Raw genomic sequence first — 16,760 nt, forward strand, 5'->3', positions numbered from 1 at the left:
GTATGACCTATTTATTGTTAGGGAATTGTAAAAAAAAAAAAAAAAATATATATATATATATATATATATATATAAAATACAAATGGATTAAACTACTTAATTTAGTGAGTATACCATGATTGACAACATGTGGTTTGATACCTTGCAGCAGACATTTTGTAAAATGCATTTTTCATGAAAATTGTCATTGGTGTTACCTTCCTTATAGATAACAACAGTGAAGATCAGTATATCAGGTCTTATGTATGTCACTGGTTTTACTGTGCTGTGTTACTGTACTGTTTTTTTTTTCTGTCACATTAAATAAATAAAACAATCTCCTTATTTTGTGCATTTTCATTATTTTTCTGTAACTCTGACTACATGTGCTGAAAAAAAAATCGAGAAATAATATTTCATAAAAACTTTTAATATTGCTAAAGAAGGTAACACCAGTGACAAAAAAATAGTACATGTGGTCTTGAAATAATTGCACAAAAAAAGCGAAAAATAAATAAATAATAATAATAATCAAGCTGTCATTTATATGTATTCATAAAGTCAAAAGGTAATCTAATAATGTGGTCTAAGTTTAAATGTTAGAAAAAGAAATACATTTTAAGACATCTTGCCATACCAAAAGTGGACGTTTCTGTAGAATGACCCATTTAACGATGTTAAACATTTAAATAATTTTTAACAGTAACACGTTGACAGTGCGACTACTTTGAATATTCATATTTTGGCATTAGGCTACAGTGAAATGATGACACTTGAATATGACACAATAGTGACTAACATATTTAATACAGCATAAATAAAGGGTCGTTCTGATTTTATTCACCAAATCCATAGACTGTAAACCCCCCCCCCCAAATCTCACAAACACCGAAAATAAATAACCGGAAATAACTGAGCCGTAATATTTCAAAACGGAAGTGCGTCACGAGGCTCAGCGCAAGTAGTCCATGCCACATAAATAACCCGAATCCAATTTATGTGGCGACAAACTAAATATTTCTAAATAAATAAATCAAGTTTTACTGAAATATTGTTACTGTGTAGGAGAGTGGATGATTTGCTGCACGCGCGCCACGCCACCTCTGCATCACGTCTGGCTGGCTTTAATGCATCAGTGATCCTAATGTTCTTTGGCGCGTTGCATGCTGGAAACGCATGTATAAAGGATTATCATTTTATATAAATTATCCATAGCATGATTTGATAATGTTAGCGTCTTGTAACATTTATTAGAGCCTTTTTTCTTTTTTTTCTTTTTTACATTTGTAAACATTTTAATACAGCACAGCACACTAATGTTGATAAAAAAAAGTTGATCAACAATAGATGGCGCTGGTTCACTTTTTTAAAAATCCATCACACTTCGGGAAACGGTATCACAGAAAAAAAAAAAAAATTTAGTTCTAAGTTATTTATGATTGTGTGACAGTACAAAAAACAAAAAAATCAATCAATCAACCGTGGGCTTGTGTATTTTTGATAAAGCTTTAGCAATGTTTCTCGAAGGAGAACAAAACAGATCTAATTCAAGTATGACAAGTTTAAGGTTGCAGTTTAGCCGTCAGACAGGTTACATATTTTTGCATATTAAATGTAGCCATAAAGTGCTGAGAGAACTTATTTTATTTAAAACATAAAAATTAGTTTTACAAAACTTTTTTTTAAAAATTTTTTTATATATTTTTTTTAACTTTTATATATATGCAAGGAACTATAAAATGTTTTTTAGCATAATTTTTCTGTCACACCTGGTTTTTGCCTAGGGCAAAGATCCCAAAAATAAATATTATGTAGGGTTACCTATGTTACATACAACAACAAAAAACTATGAAATATTACCCTACAATAAGCTAAGGTGAAGTCAGCTAAAATGGACCACATTTTGGTAAATTACTTATAATACCATCAAATAAACTAAGCATGAGATCTAATGATATTCTTATAAATTAGCATGGGTCTCTTGAATATAGTTATATTTTTTAAATGTGAAAAAGTATAAAAGTTTTTAAATTATGAGAGTTAGAGTATCAGCCGGTACTTTCTTGAGCCACGGCACAACATTCAGGTAAATTGGGCCAGCTGTTCAGTTAAAATGTGCCAGTATAAAACGAGAACAACACAGTTAATTTAAGCTTAAATCATTTTATTTTTAACAGTAAATGGACACTATTGTCTTTAGTGTGCCATAGCAACACCATAAATGTATTTCATTAAATAGAAAGTTGAATGAATATTTAATTAAACAATGCAATTAAAAATGAACTGATTATGTTGTATAGGTGTGTTTCTGTGCATTGGTGTCTTTTGTGTGCATGTATATGTGTATGCTTGTATTTATTTTTTTTTAAGACTGTTAAGATTTTGTATGGATGAATATCTACAGAAGGCCTATAAACCTATTTTCACCCTCAATTTTTGTGTAAAAGTGTGTGTGTGTATGCAATGGCGGCTCCAGGATTTTTTTGTTGGGGGTGCTAAGGGGGGGCTTAACCGTTCAGAGGGGGTGCTAAAAAAACTAATTAAATTGAGAGAAAGTATAATGAACGCCTAACTTTAGCTATCAGTTTTTTATATACAGCAGTTTCGAAAAAGGCATATTTAACTTTTTCCTGTGGTATTAAACTCATATGTCACTGTTATTAGTAATATAACTTCTAATGCCAACTGACAAACATGACACTTACAAAGTAATATCATTTATGAATGAATATAGAAAAGAAAGAAAGTTTGGATTTTTTATTTTTTTCATTGTTTTATTTATTTTTTTTGTTTTTTTACACATATCTAGTAATTTTTTTCTGACCATCAAGTGTCAGAAAAACTGTCTGCAATGCAATTTTTTTAAAAGACTGTTAAGATGTTGTATGGATACATATCTAGGCCTATAAACCTATTTTCACCCTCAATTTCTGTCTAAAAGTGTGTGCACTGTAAAAAATTATTTAGCAGTTTAGTTGTTTCAATGATTTTTTTATGTTGACACAACTTTCAGTTACTGAATTTGTTCATTCAACTTAAAATTTTAAGTTTTCACTGTCTCAACTAGTTGTAAGTTGACTGAACTATAGTATTTGTCATCTCAACCTAAAAAAATGTGTTGAATCAATTCAATAACAACATCACGTTCTCATCATCACTCATCGCGAGATCTCATGAAGGCCGTTGCAGTCAGAAGACGGTCGTCAGCCATGTTGGTGAGGTTTTCCACAAAGTTTGGAAATTTTCTTAAAATATAAATTTGGTAAGTAAATATTTGTATTTATTGGCTTAATATGTGTAAAATATGTATGTTGTCTAAGAAGAGTACAAGTATGGTTAAAGAGTCGTATTTTCTAGTTACATGTATGCCAGTGTTATTTTCGCGGCACTCTGAAGCCTCAAAATACATGCGGTTCCACAGTATTTTCCATATAAATATTCTCCCATGTGGTACTGAGCTGAATTTATCTATGGAGAACGATAAAAATACAGTTTGGCATGTGTTATTTGAGACCGTTCAATCAGCGCGAGACGGATGCATGGATTTAGAACGGCGGGAATTTAAGAAAATTAACTTCTTTAAACCTGACAGCATTTTATAATCCGTCAAACTCTTAAAAATAAAGGTGCTTCAAAAGGTTCTTCAAGCGATGCCATAGAAGAACCATTTTTGGTTCCACAAAGAACCTTTTGTCAAAAGGTTCTTCAGATGTTAAACTAAAGGTTCTTTATGGAACCATTTAGACAAAAAGGTTCTTCTATGGCATCGTGAAGCACCTTTATTTTTAAGAGTGCAGAATATACATAGATTAAAAAAATAGGGGAGAAACTGCACGTTATAAGGGAAACAACTGAGCAGCTCCCTCAGAGTCCTTTTGGAGCGTGTTTATTTGATATTGCTGACCATCACCATAAGCTTGGTTCAGATGAAGTTCTGAAAGTACAAACTCTTCTTTCAGTTTTCTGAAGTAATCGTTCAAGTGCCTCACCAGAACCCATTGTAATGCTGTGTGAATATATCGGTATATTGCATTAAACATATGTTCTAAACTTGTTTAGGTTTTTGAATAACCGTAATAATAGCTTAGCTATATCTTGAAAAAATAGCCATGCGATAAGGATAGACACAAATGTGTTAAATTTCCTTTTATTTTGTTATAATTTCATGTTCTTGTGTAATATAAAAGCCTTGTCTGGTTTGTAAAGTTGGGCTTTGGTAATACAAACTTTCTCTGTAAAGATTTATGTATTTATGTTTATTTTAGTGTTGTTTTAATGTTTCTGTATAAGCTTTAAGATTGTAAGGCACATTTTAATGCTTCTCTTTGTTTTTATTAAAGCACACAGGTTCTGAGCAGGAATTCATCAAGGACATGACTGTTGGAATTACAGTTGTGGGTGACTGAACCGAGCATCATCAATCTGCAGCGATGTGGTCCAGGTAATAGAAGAAATCTTGGTGATCTGGGGTTGTAACATGTTGTGGGGTTGTGTACTGTGTTAGACCAGTGGTTCTCAAACTTTTTATACCAAGTACCACCATAATGACCAACATTAAAATACAGTAGTGCAGTAGGCCTAATTATTCAGCTACAGCTCTGCACATTTAAAAAACAAGGCAGTTTTATTCCTAATAAGAATATTTTGTTATCAGCCACTTTAACATTGTAATAAATACACAGTTTGAACATGAACACTGCACTGTGCTTACATACAGGTAAACAAAAAACTTAAATAATGATTAAATTAAAACGTGTTGTACCTGAAAGTTAAATAACAACTGTACAGTACTTAAATGTAAAAAAAAAAAAATAAAATGTATTGTGTTTTAACATTAATTTATGTATAAATTATTCCTCTTTACCACACTTTGAGAACCACTGTGTTAAGCCAGGTGTACACGGTGCGATTTTTGCTGTCGTACGTGATTTATTTCCCATCGGGAGATACGAGGGGATTTATGAGCCTCACGAGCTCCTGATCATTTTTAAACATGTCAAAAAAAGTTCGGGAGCTGTCGGCTTGCATTCGTGAGGTGTGTGCAGTTGAACGAGCCGATTTGTTGATCTATCTGAAGTTGACCAATCAGGAGCTGAGGAAAACTACAGAAGAAAGATGAAATGGAAGATAGAAACTTTTTTTTTTTTAATTTTTTAAAGATTTTAAACGTAAAAGATTATAGACATTGACAATGAAATAAAAGGAAAACAAATAAATAAAAGAAAAGGGGTATTTAATAGCCTACATTACAAACTGAAAAGAAAAAAAACAATTTGAGACTTAAAATAAGAAAAGAATTACAAACAGATAAAGTTTTTAAAGCTTTTTTGTTCTTAGACAATTGGATCAATGAAAAGTATTGCTCAAATTCTTTCATGAAAACAAAAGAGAGAGGTCTGTAGTAACTTGCTGAACTTTGGCAGGAACAGCAAGCGCTACATGATGCCATGCAGTGTGTAGGCTACCATGACAGGATCGTCCGAGATGATATTTTACAGTGGATTGCTCAGGAACTACAGTTATCAGGTGAGATGTAGCACGTATAGGTAGCCTACCTATTGTTAGCTATAGCTATTACTAGCTATATTATAATTCACACACAGGGTGACCAGACGTCCCGCTTCCCAGTGCTGAAAGATCCTGTATGTGTAGCAAACAACAGTTATGTCTCGTATCAATATTATTGAGTTATGAGAGAGAGAGAGAGAGAGAACGTTTTATTTAAATGTAGTACATAACGGCTATATTATACAACTGCCCTTTTCTCAACTCAATTCAATACATGTTACATCAGGGAAATTCAAGTGATTGCTTCGGAATTCGGCAGGTCTTAAAATCGTGACGTATATCACTGCGTCCGTACGATTTTCAGATAAACTCACTCGTATGGTGTGCATGTAAGACTTTAAGATTAAGATTTTATGATTATTTATCAAAAGAAAGTAATTTGTATATCTAATTATCTACCATATGGGGGAATGAGCGGATAGTTGAATTTTTCATTTTATTAAGAAGTTCTGATTGTTTTTAATGTTCTCATGTTTTTTTTAAATATTAACTTAAAATGAACACATCTTGTATTTTAGGGAAAGGGGTCTTAAAAGTAGTGAAACCTACATAGTAAAAGCACTAATACAATTTAACATAAACCAAATATGGCTTTTAAATTCATTATGGGAATCATTATGGGAATATCCTGAAGAGAAAACATTGGGACATTTGTTTTGTTTTTACTTGTGGTGTATAACATGCTTGGCAGCTCTTTCTTTGGTACAGAGCGAACGCAATGATAAACAGCAAGATAAGGTGAGTTATTGAAAAACTTAAATTTCACTATATTGAAGAAGTGTGTTGGTTTCCAGTAAGTAATCAGGAATCATGGCATCACCACACTATTGAACTACTAAGTTTCACTTTACCTTTGTCCTTCTAAAGCTAAATGATTTATTATATTAAAGCACACCTCCTCGTGTTCACACCTCAATAAAAGTATAAGTTTCACTTTTACTCTGAAAGAAACTTCCATGTACATTACAACCCATGAGTAATGATTGGTTCAAATCCTCTATAAATCACCACGACGTCCAGGTGATCTTTGTAGGTGCAATGAACACTGGTTCTCTTCTGAAAGGTATGGTTTAAAATATACTACATTTGAAAAATATTTATTTGTCTAGTGATTTCAACAGTAACTTAATTGTTTTATTCCATAAGATTGAACAAAAATAGAAAGCTAAATGATGATAATGTACATTGAGTGCTCTTTGTAATTTCAAACACAGTTCTATTAGTTGTTGTTTAGGAAAAATCATTAGTGACCAGACGACAAACAAATATTTACCGTACACTATAATTAAGTGTGTATAATTTGCATCACTTCAGTATTTTCTAATAACATAAAGTATCTTTTGTTTTGTCAGAGAACTGATTTAAACAATGGACAATATTATTAGCTTAAAAAATAACCAAACTACTGATACTTTTGAATTTACTAATAGAAAACTTGATTCTTATGGGGATGAATTAAAAATACCATATTTTGCTTCATCTTTTCATTCAAATAAAACTTTAGATGACTGTTTTAAAAAATTTGAATCTTCATCTGGCCCTTTAGTTATCCAAGATGGCAAAATTATAGCAAACCAATGTGTAAAATTAACATGCCAGCTTCCCTGCTATATTTTACTTCGGCTAACAGATGGGAAAAGTGGTTTAAAGTTTGGTCAAGGGTTCTATTATGGGTCCAACTTTATAATGACAGCCAAACATGTTTTAAAGGATCATGAAAATTTAATATATATATATATATATATATATATATATATATATATATATATATATATATATTAAAGGATATATATAGAAAAGTATATATATATATATATATATATATATATTATTTTTCTGACTTACACAAGCTGTTTAATATTTAAATGCCATAATACCTTACCTTACCTTCATTACAGGATTTTTACAGGATCAAAACCAAGATATTGCTTTAATTCAATTACAAGGACCTTTAGATCCATTACAAAATATAAAACTAGAAATAGGTGAGTTATGTGAAAATGAGGAGCTATATTTTTACATAGAGCGTGGGTCTTTTGTAAAAAAAGTCCTGCAGAATTATCAAAAAAACAAATTTAGACATGAGGGAGAAAATGTCAACTAATGAATTTGTTATATCTGAAGCAGGCAAAGAAGGAGACAGTGGAACGCTTAGTTTTTCGAGCTCTGGCATTTGTGTTGAATTATATATCGTTTTCACCACAAAAACTCATTAAAAGCAGTGGAATATGGCAGAGCTTTGCAATTTGATAGAAATGTTATTAGAAACCATCTTATTTTAATTTTTTCTTCTGTTTCTAACCTTCACATATTTTTCAAATATTTAATTACATATGTTTGTAATTATTTATATATATTTTTCATTATTTTAGAAAAAAAAAAGATATTCAAATAATAAATAAAAGAAAACCAATCTATTTTTTAATGTATAAATCTATAGATTTTTATTTCTATAATGTTATTTTTTTTCAATCAAAAACATTTTAATAGTTTTCATAGGCTTTCTCACAAGAAAGAACCCAGTGGCTCCTTTGTTGTTAGTTTCAGACTAAGAACAGAAACCTTGACTTTTATGATGCACGTGTAAGGTGAAGGTTAAAATACACTATCCAGTTACAGTAAAAATGTTTTAAAATAATGTTCTAAAACAGTCCAATTAATTTTAGGAATAAAATATTAAGAAATAAAATTAATATTATTTTTCAGGAACAACTAATTAATTTTTAAGAGTCAGGTTGTGTAATAGCTCTTAATATTTTCACTTCTTATTCTGTACTACAGCACTCCTCCTCATTCTCTTACGTCAGCATAATCAACTTTACTCATAAACTTTACTCATTTCCACTTCCAAAGAAACTTCCATAAAGATTAGCTGATGATTAGCTCAGCTCTTCTATAAAACACCAAGACATCTACAAGTTGATCTTTGTAGGTGCCACCAACATTGGTTCTACTTTAAAGGTATGCTTTTAAATCAATTACTTCAACTTTTGGAAAACATTAATTTTGTTCTTTTTTTTTTTTGTGAATTAAGCAAGGACTTTATTTCATTTATTATATTTCTTAAGATGGAATAAAAAAGATACATATATCTAAATTATAATAAATTGTTTTTGTAATATCAAACACAGTTCTTCTATTAGTTGTTCTATGGAAAAGACAATATTAGTGACCAGACAACAAACAAATGTTTATTATACATCATAATTAAGTATATATATATATAACTATTGGCAGCACTTCAGAAGTGGATAGTAACATAAAGTGTGTTTTGTCTTCTCAGATCTCTTCAAAACAATGGACAATATTATTAGAATTACGCTTTCAAAAATGTGTGAAATTGTATTCTTGATTAAAAGAAAAAAAAGGCATTATGGGGATGAATTAAATATACCATTTTTTAAGGTATCGTTTTGTTCTGATAAAAGTTAGTTGACAGTTTAAAAAGGTTAAAGTGTACACCTGGTCCGCTAGTTATTGAAAATGGTGAGATTATGTCTTGTAATGACAGATGCTTATCAGGCAAGTTTCCCTGTTACATTTTAGTGTGGTCATCAGATTTTGAGAAAGGTTGGATCAGCCGTGGTCTAGGGTTCTATTATGGGTGTGGCTCTGTAATAACAGCCAAACATGTCATAGAACATCACAAAAATGACAATATATATGTCCTTTTCCCAACTCATGAATATTGCTTAATATATAATGTCCAGAAAATCATCCCAGAAAATCTTCCTAACCACGATATTGCTTCAATTAAATTGCACGGATGTTTAGATCCATTACAAAACATGAAACTAGAAATAGGCCAGTTATGTGAAAATAGGGAGCTATATTTTAATGTATTAGAGTCAGGGTGTTTCGTAAGAAAATACTGTCAAATTGAAATCCCCAATACAAATATGAAAAACCAAATGTCAGCAAATGAATTTGTTATATCTAAAGCAGGCAAAGAAGGAGAGAGTGGAACGCCTATTTTTTTTTTCAAGCTCTGGCATTTGTGTTGGATTATATATTGGTGTTTTCACTGCAGAAAACTCATTAAACCCAGTGGAATATGGCAGAGCTTTACAATTTGAAAAGCTACTATTCTAATAACATTTATTTTATATATTAAAATGTTTAATCACTCTTTTTCTGTGATTAATAGCATTTATCTTGTTTAATTTTGCTGTATATAGCAAATTACAAAATAAACCAAAAAATTGAAGGGTGATTCTCACAAAAATACAGGATTTCCGTGAGACATGCGTGTCACGTTCTTTAACGTTCCTCCTGAAAACAAAGATGCCCTGATGCCAAACCCCCTCACCAAAGGAGAAAACCGTCATTATGTTATTATCGTTGGATAGGGCGTTGGACAGATTGAGAAACACTTCAAAACATGTACAAACATTTGTCAGTGAGGGAGCTTTAACATAATTGGCATGGTTGTACTTCTCCTAATATTGTCCATTGTGTGGCAACTACCCGAAGAGAGATCTCACGTCATGCCCACAAGAAAACCCTGAAGGAACAGGATGAAATCGATCCACACTCTGACCTGTGATGCAGCCTGGAAATAAACCACACCATGCTGATTTTGTCTGGCCAGAGGAGAGCTGGCCCCCCGACTGAGCCTGGGTTCTCCCAAGGTTTTTTTCTCCATTTCTGTCACCGATGGAGTTTTGGTTCCTTGCCACTGTCGCCTTTTGGCTTACTTAGTTGGGGACAACTAAAATTTGTCAACTTTATTGACTTGACTGTACAGATGCTATTGGATGAGAACTAAACTGAGCTGCATGAAGACAATCACTGTACTGTAAAATAAATAAATGTAAAAAAAAAAAGGCAGACGGAAATGTATGTAAAATTACTGGATAATGAACAAACAGGAATTTCTTTGTCTCTCTCACCCTTAATAAAAGGAAGTAATTTAGCTAGACTTGTGCAATCCCCACCTACGTGCTACATGAAATTTAGTTTCTTCTAAATCACTCCCAAAGAAAGAAGATTCTGTCTCATCTGCTTTTTGTCATCTATTTCTCATCTGATTTCCAATAATATCTCGACTTGATTGCACAGATACTATTTGAACTGAACTGAGCTGGGCGATGACATGACTGAATCAATGATGAACTGACTTTAACTGAAAATTGAGCGTTTACTATTGTCCTTTTGCATTATCAAAACACTATTTTCCTATTTGATACTGTAAAGCTGCTTTGACACAATCTGTATTGTTAAAAACGCCATATAAATAAAGGTGACTTGACTTGACTTTCTTAATTCATGTGAATCGAAGCATTCAGCTGCTTTTGTAGCTTCAACTTGTGAAAACACATTAAAAAAGACTTCTCATTAATAACATTTAAATGAATAACACTTAAATGAAATCATTTAATTTAGTCAAACAGGTTTACATATAATAAATAAAAACTTTAAGATTAGGATTTTATGATTATTTATCAGAAGAAAGTCCTTTTTATAGCTAATTATCAACCATATGGGGGAAGAGCGGACAGTTGAATTTTTCATTTTATTAAGAAGTTCTGATAGTTTTTAATGTTCTAATGATTTTTTAAATATTAAAACTTAAAATGAACACATCATCTTGTATTTTAGGGAAACGGGTCTTAAAACTAGTGAAACCTAAATTAATTAACCACAACATTTAATAAATAGTCAAAGCACTAATACAATTTAACATAAACCAAATATGGCTTTTAAATTCATTATGGGAATCATTATGGGAATATCCTGAAGGGAAAACATTGGGACATTTGTTTTGTTTTTACTTGTGGTGTATAACATGCTTGGCAGCTCTTTCTTTGGTACAGAGCGAACGCAATGATAAACAGCAAGATAAGGTGAGTTATTGAAAAACTTAAATTTCACTATATTGAAGAAGTGTGTTGGTTTCCAGTAAGTAATCAGGAATCATGGCATCACCACACTATTAAACTACTAAGTTTCACTTTACCTTTGTCCTTCTAAAGCTAAATGATTTATTATATTAAAGCACACCTCCTCGTGTTCACACCTCAATAAGTATAAGTTTCACTTTTACTCTGAAAGAAACTTCCATGTACATTACAACCCATGAGTAATGATTGGTTCAAATCCTCTATAAATCACCACGACGTCCAGGTGATCTTTGTAGGTGCAATGAACACTGGTTCTCTTCTAAAAGGTATGGTTTAAAATATATTACATTTGAAAAATATTTATTTTGTCTAGTGATTTCAACAGTAACTTAATTGTTTTAATCCATAAGATTGAACAAACATAGAAAGCTAAATGATGATAATGTACATTGAGTGCTCTTTGTAATTTCAAACACGGTTCTATTAGTTGTTGTTTAGGAACAATCATTAGTGACCAGATGACTGTCATGAATCCGGTCTATGAACTTCCATTCACTTACCACCAGAGGTCACTCGCTCACCACATTGACTCTCACACCATACATCACACTGGACTGCATTTCCCATCATCCATTGCACTTATGACACATACACAGCTGATTACACTGATTGCACTGTTCACACTGCTGATTGCACTGATCACACACCCTACATAAGCCATGGACTTTCTCTCCCTCACTGCCGAGTATTGTATGCGCTTATCGCTCCCCTAGCTTTAGCTACTCTACAGAGCCCTTGTTAGTTATCCTAGTCTTGCCTTGCCTTGCCTGGCCTGTTTTCATGTGTTCGTATTCTAGCCCGTGTTCCCTGGATTAACCCTTGCCCTGTCGTTTGGATACTGTTTGCCCCAGCCCGGACCATTGCTTTGTTTACTGATTACCTCTTTTGTCTTAGCCCTCTGGATATTGTTAGCCCACGATCGAACTCGCCTGTTTTGGATACTTCTCTTGCCTTGCCCTCTGTATACCTGTTTGCCATTGTTTGACCCTGCCTGTTATTAGCTCGTCTCTGTCTTTTAAATAAAGCTTGCACATGGATCTGCACGTCTCACGTCTCGTCAGCCCCGTTACAGAATACTCGGCCACACGAGGATCCAGCGGCTTTTCTAAGGAACCCTGGCCAGGTATGTATCCATTCAACCAGCTGCTCGACCTGAGACAAGGGAGTTCATCTATTGAGGAGTACGTCACTCAATTCTGTGAGATATCTTACAGGGTAACCTTTGATGAGGTCAAAGGTTTTGGATTAACTGAGCCCATTAAGTCATGTTTACCCGAAGGGAAGTTCAATTGTAGTTTAAACGACTTTATGGACTATGCTTTGCTGTGTGCTGACTCTTTGTTTACTGCATCTGTTACTAAAATGGCAGCGACACCGAAGCCCGTTCACAAAATGGCGGCCACAACAACACCCCGTCATGTCTTGCTCTGCCACGGCCACGGAGGCAGTCTGTGATTCCTCGTCTTGTCCTGTTTCGGCCAAGGAGACCGACTACGAATCCTTGTCCTGTCGCAGCCAAAAGGGCTGACCCTGAACTCCCATCCTGTCCTGTCACGGCTATGGAGGCCATCTGTGAACTCTTTGCCTGTCCTGTCGCAGCCAGAGGGGCTGTCCCTGAACTCTCGTCCTGTCCAGTCACGGCTATGGAGGCCATCTGTGAACTCTCACCCCGTTCTGAACCAGCCATGGTGGCTGATTGTGAACTGTCTGCTTTGCCTGTCTCAGTCAAGGAATCTAACCCTGAACTGTCTGTCTTGAGGCCAGAAACTATAAATGCAGCCCATATCTGTCCCAGTAACCCTATCACTGCCTTAAAAGCCTCAATTGAACATTCTGTATGCTCGGTTAACCCTGTCATTGCCAAACAGTCCATTCTTGAACAGTCTGTCTGTCCCCTTCCAGCCAATGCATTTCATTTATAAACCGTCTGTCTATCCAGCTTCAAACACTGAACGATCTGCCAATCCCATTCCCACCAATGCTCTTAGCTATGGATTGTTTGCCTGCTCCGTTGTCACCAGGAAAAATATTGATAGACTTCCCATGTTCCCTACCTCGGTCCTTGGGTCTGTGCATGCTCCTTCTCTTTCTTGTGTCTCAGTTTTCCCTAGGTCCCAGTCTCTGCTGTGGGTTCCTGATCCGTCAGGGTGTTCTCCTGATCCGTCGTGGAGGTCTATTGCTCAGGTCTGGTGGTCTTCTGCTCCGCCGTGGAGATCTTCTGCTCCGCCGTGGAGATCTTCTGCCCTGCCGCGGAGATCTTCTGCCCTGTCTACTCCACCGTGGAGGTCTTCTGCCCTGTCTGCTCTGCTCCGCTCCGCCCTGGTGGGCTCCAGTCCCGTCTGCTCTGCCCTGGTGGGTTCCAGTCCCGTCTGCTCTGCCCTGGCTTCCTGGGATAGATAGATAGATAATATTAGAAAACCAATCTATAGACTTTTATTTCTATAAAGTTTTTTTTTTTTTTTTCAATCAAAAACATTTTAATAGTTTTCATAGTCTTTCTCAGATTGTCAAGTCACCTTTATTTATATAGCGCTTTTAACAATACAGATTGTCAAAGCACTTAACAGTATCAAATTGGAGGATACAGTGTCAGTAATGTATAATAAAATTAGATTAAACTCAATTTTTTATTTAATTTTTTTTTTCAACTTTTGATTGCTCTTGCATCTTACAGCACCCCTAAAGTTGTTGGGTTAAATCTGGTGTGGTAAATAAGGGAAACATCTAGAATGTGAAGTGTTTGTGTGTGGAGTATTGGACTGAGAAACACAAAACATCTATTATCAATTGGCAGTGAGGAAACTGCAACATAATTAGCAGTTCTCATATAGCAAGTAATATTGTCCATTGTTCGGCAACTACCCGGAGAGAGAACTTGTGGCTTCCCACAATAAAACCTTGTAAGTCTTTTAATAAAATATTTAATTATTTATTTTTTTTGTAGAATAGTTTCCTGCTAAATTTGGTTAACTTATCACTGCACAAAAGTGTTATCTAAATATTAAATACTTACAGGTGTCGTATGTTGGTCTGGAACTGAGGAAATCTATATCAAGATGATGCAGGAATGGTCTTGACAGCATTGGTAAGGAAAAGCTTTCATCGGAAACATTTATTTAAACAGAACTTATTTAAATTTTGTTACATAGATTTTTAAAGCTAATACATATTTTTCATCAACAGACTTTTTGTTGAGATTCTTTGCAAAGTTTTACATTTTTAATTTATGTTGACAGAAAAATTATTAATAAATGTAAAGATCTGTTTCAAGATGCAACCGTTTTTCTCTCTCCTGTTTCTTCTTCTCTCTCTTTCATGCTGGGAAACAGAATGACCTTCACACTGCATACGGCACTTTTGGGTTAAGTTACATTCAGACGACCTCTCTTCATTAAATTACATACCATACCTGCTGTAAAGCAAGAAAAGCAACAATTGTACTTTTAAGCAATGCCAGGAGAGCAAGTGTGTCTTGACCAATGGAATAGTAAGTATTTAGAATATAGATAAAACTAATTAAATGGCATTTATTCTATAATTGCCTGAAAGATGCATGAAAGCTTCTTTTTAATAAAATCATTTAAGTTGTGTAGTAATTGCATGGTTTCTGTTGAGTCTGTGTTAGTGTCAACACAAAATCATGAGAAACATTGCAGATTAACGATCTTTCTCTCTTTCCAGAACCATAACACTCCCTGCACCTCAGTGCATCGCTTGGCATCATGAGATCATCACTTTTGAGTCAAGTCACTACACAAACTGATAACCTCTCCTTGAATAACATAAATTTTTGTTTTGTTTTCCCAATTGATTAAATTATGAACACTGCAATGTGTTTGCTTTTTTCTCCCTATTTAATAATGGCCTCCCAACAGAGAACATTTTAAAAGGCAATATAGTGAAAACTTTATTGCATATCATAATCCAGGCAAGCTGTAACAGTTTTACACCAAAGTATGAGAGACACAGTGCCAAAAAATTAGGTAGAATTACAGACAATGAACAAAACATGTTTCAACTTATTTCAGCACAACAAATGCCGACCATGTCCTGAACAGTGGAAAAAAAAGTTTCTTGGACAACTGTCTATTTTTTCTTTTTTTTTTTATCACTATATAGCAGGCTAAAGTCTTCTGTGTCTGATATTTCCTTTTTCGAAGTGTAACATTTTACTGATAGCAAAAGATGACTGTGAGAAGATAAGTTAGGTGCAGGCCCAAGAAAAGGGGATACGGGGGACGGAGTCCGAGGAGTGAATTTCGAGGGGGGGGACGGCCTTTTTTTTTCCAACTGGTTAGGTTTATTTGGAAATTAAAGTGATTTCTACATTTTATCCATTCAAAAGACTGCAAAAGCGATCCCAGTTCTGCATATAAACGTAGCGCTGTGTTTATGGTTCGCTGCGCAATGCCATCTTTTGCCATTTCATACCTGCAGACAATAGAAATGCTCCTCTATCGCTGCGCGTCCTGCTCCTCACAGCACAGACCGTGAAAACAGACTGCAGTTGTTGTCATTCATTGTAACAAACAAAGTGTAGAGACGATGTAAATAATATATTCAGTGGGCAGTGTAGAGAGCTTCATTCATTAAAATGGAAGTTTGTTAGATGGCGATGAACGGAGGGGTAACGGCTTTTTAATGATTATAGAGAGTTTGCAAATGTGAAATTGAATTTATACAACAGTTTATACATTTTTTATTTTATACAAAAGTTAATATTAAGTGACTTACATTTTAGGAACACTGTTGTCTATTTTGCTCTATTTCGTCAACAAAAAAATATATTTTTTAATTGAATTGAAACATTTATTTCGAACATGTAAATAAACATAATAAAAACAAAACAACACAACACAATACAATCAATTTCAACTTATACATGTCCAAAAAGGAGTAGGAAGAAGCATAAGCTTATTTAATCCTACCCCTTCTCCACTCCACATTGTTAATAATAATCAATAACTATAATCATCAACTTAACTTCATAACTCTGTCATCTCATCCTTGTCTTAATATACTCTTTTGACTTTCCTACCTATATTTACTTTAAATATACAAACAAAACCTAAGTAAAAACTGTAACTAAATCTATATGAACACCTAATCAAATCCGTTCTTCCTCCTGATAAATTCTGAGAACCATACGTTTATACTCCCTTTTAAACTGTATCACACTTGGGCATTGCTTGAACACTAGACTTAGTCTGTTCCACAATTTCACTCCACATACAGAAATACAAAAGCCTCTTAATGTTGTACGAACATAAAGATGCTTCATATTACACTCTCTCCTAAGATGATATCTCT

General features: G+C 33.9%; 1 long non-coding RNA gene across 7 annotated transcripts; it reads left to right on the plus strand.

Moving 5' to 3' along the window:
• Positions 1-3,139: 3,139 nt before the first annotated feature.
• On the plus strand, positions 3,140-15,566 carry LOC131527604 (uncharacterized). Of its 7 annotated transcripts, none has more exons than XR_009267697.1 (9): positions 3,140-3,241; positions 4,320-4,420; positions 5,403-5,505; positions 6,239-6,285; positions 6,568-6,610; positions 8,831-13,802; positions 14,466-14,535; positions 14,780-14,937; positions 15,132-15,564. It is a non-coding gene; the product is annotated as an uncharacterized LOC131527604 (long non-coding RNA). The 7 variants fall into 7 exon arrangements; XR_009267698.1 differs by having other exon boundaries at positions 6,256-6,285; XR_009267695.1 differs by having other exon boundaries at positions 5,403-6,285; positions 15,132-15,566.
• Positions 15,567-16,760: the final 1,194 nt, after the last annotated feature.

The sequence above is a fragment of the Onychostoma macrolepis genome, chromosome 20, assembly GCF_012432095.1.
Source record: "Onychostoma macrolepis isolate SWU-2019 chromosome 20, ASM1243209v1, whole genome shotgun sequence".
NCBI lineage: Eukaryota > Metazoa > Chordata > Actinopteri > Cypriniformes > Cyprinidae > Onychostoma > Onychostoma macrolepis.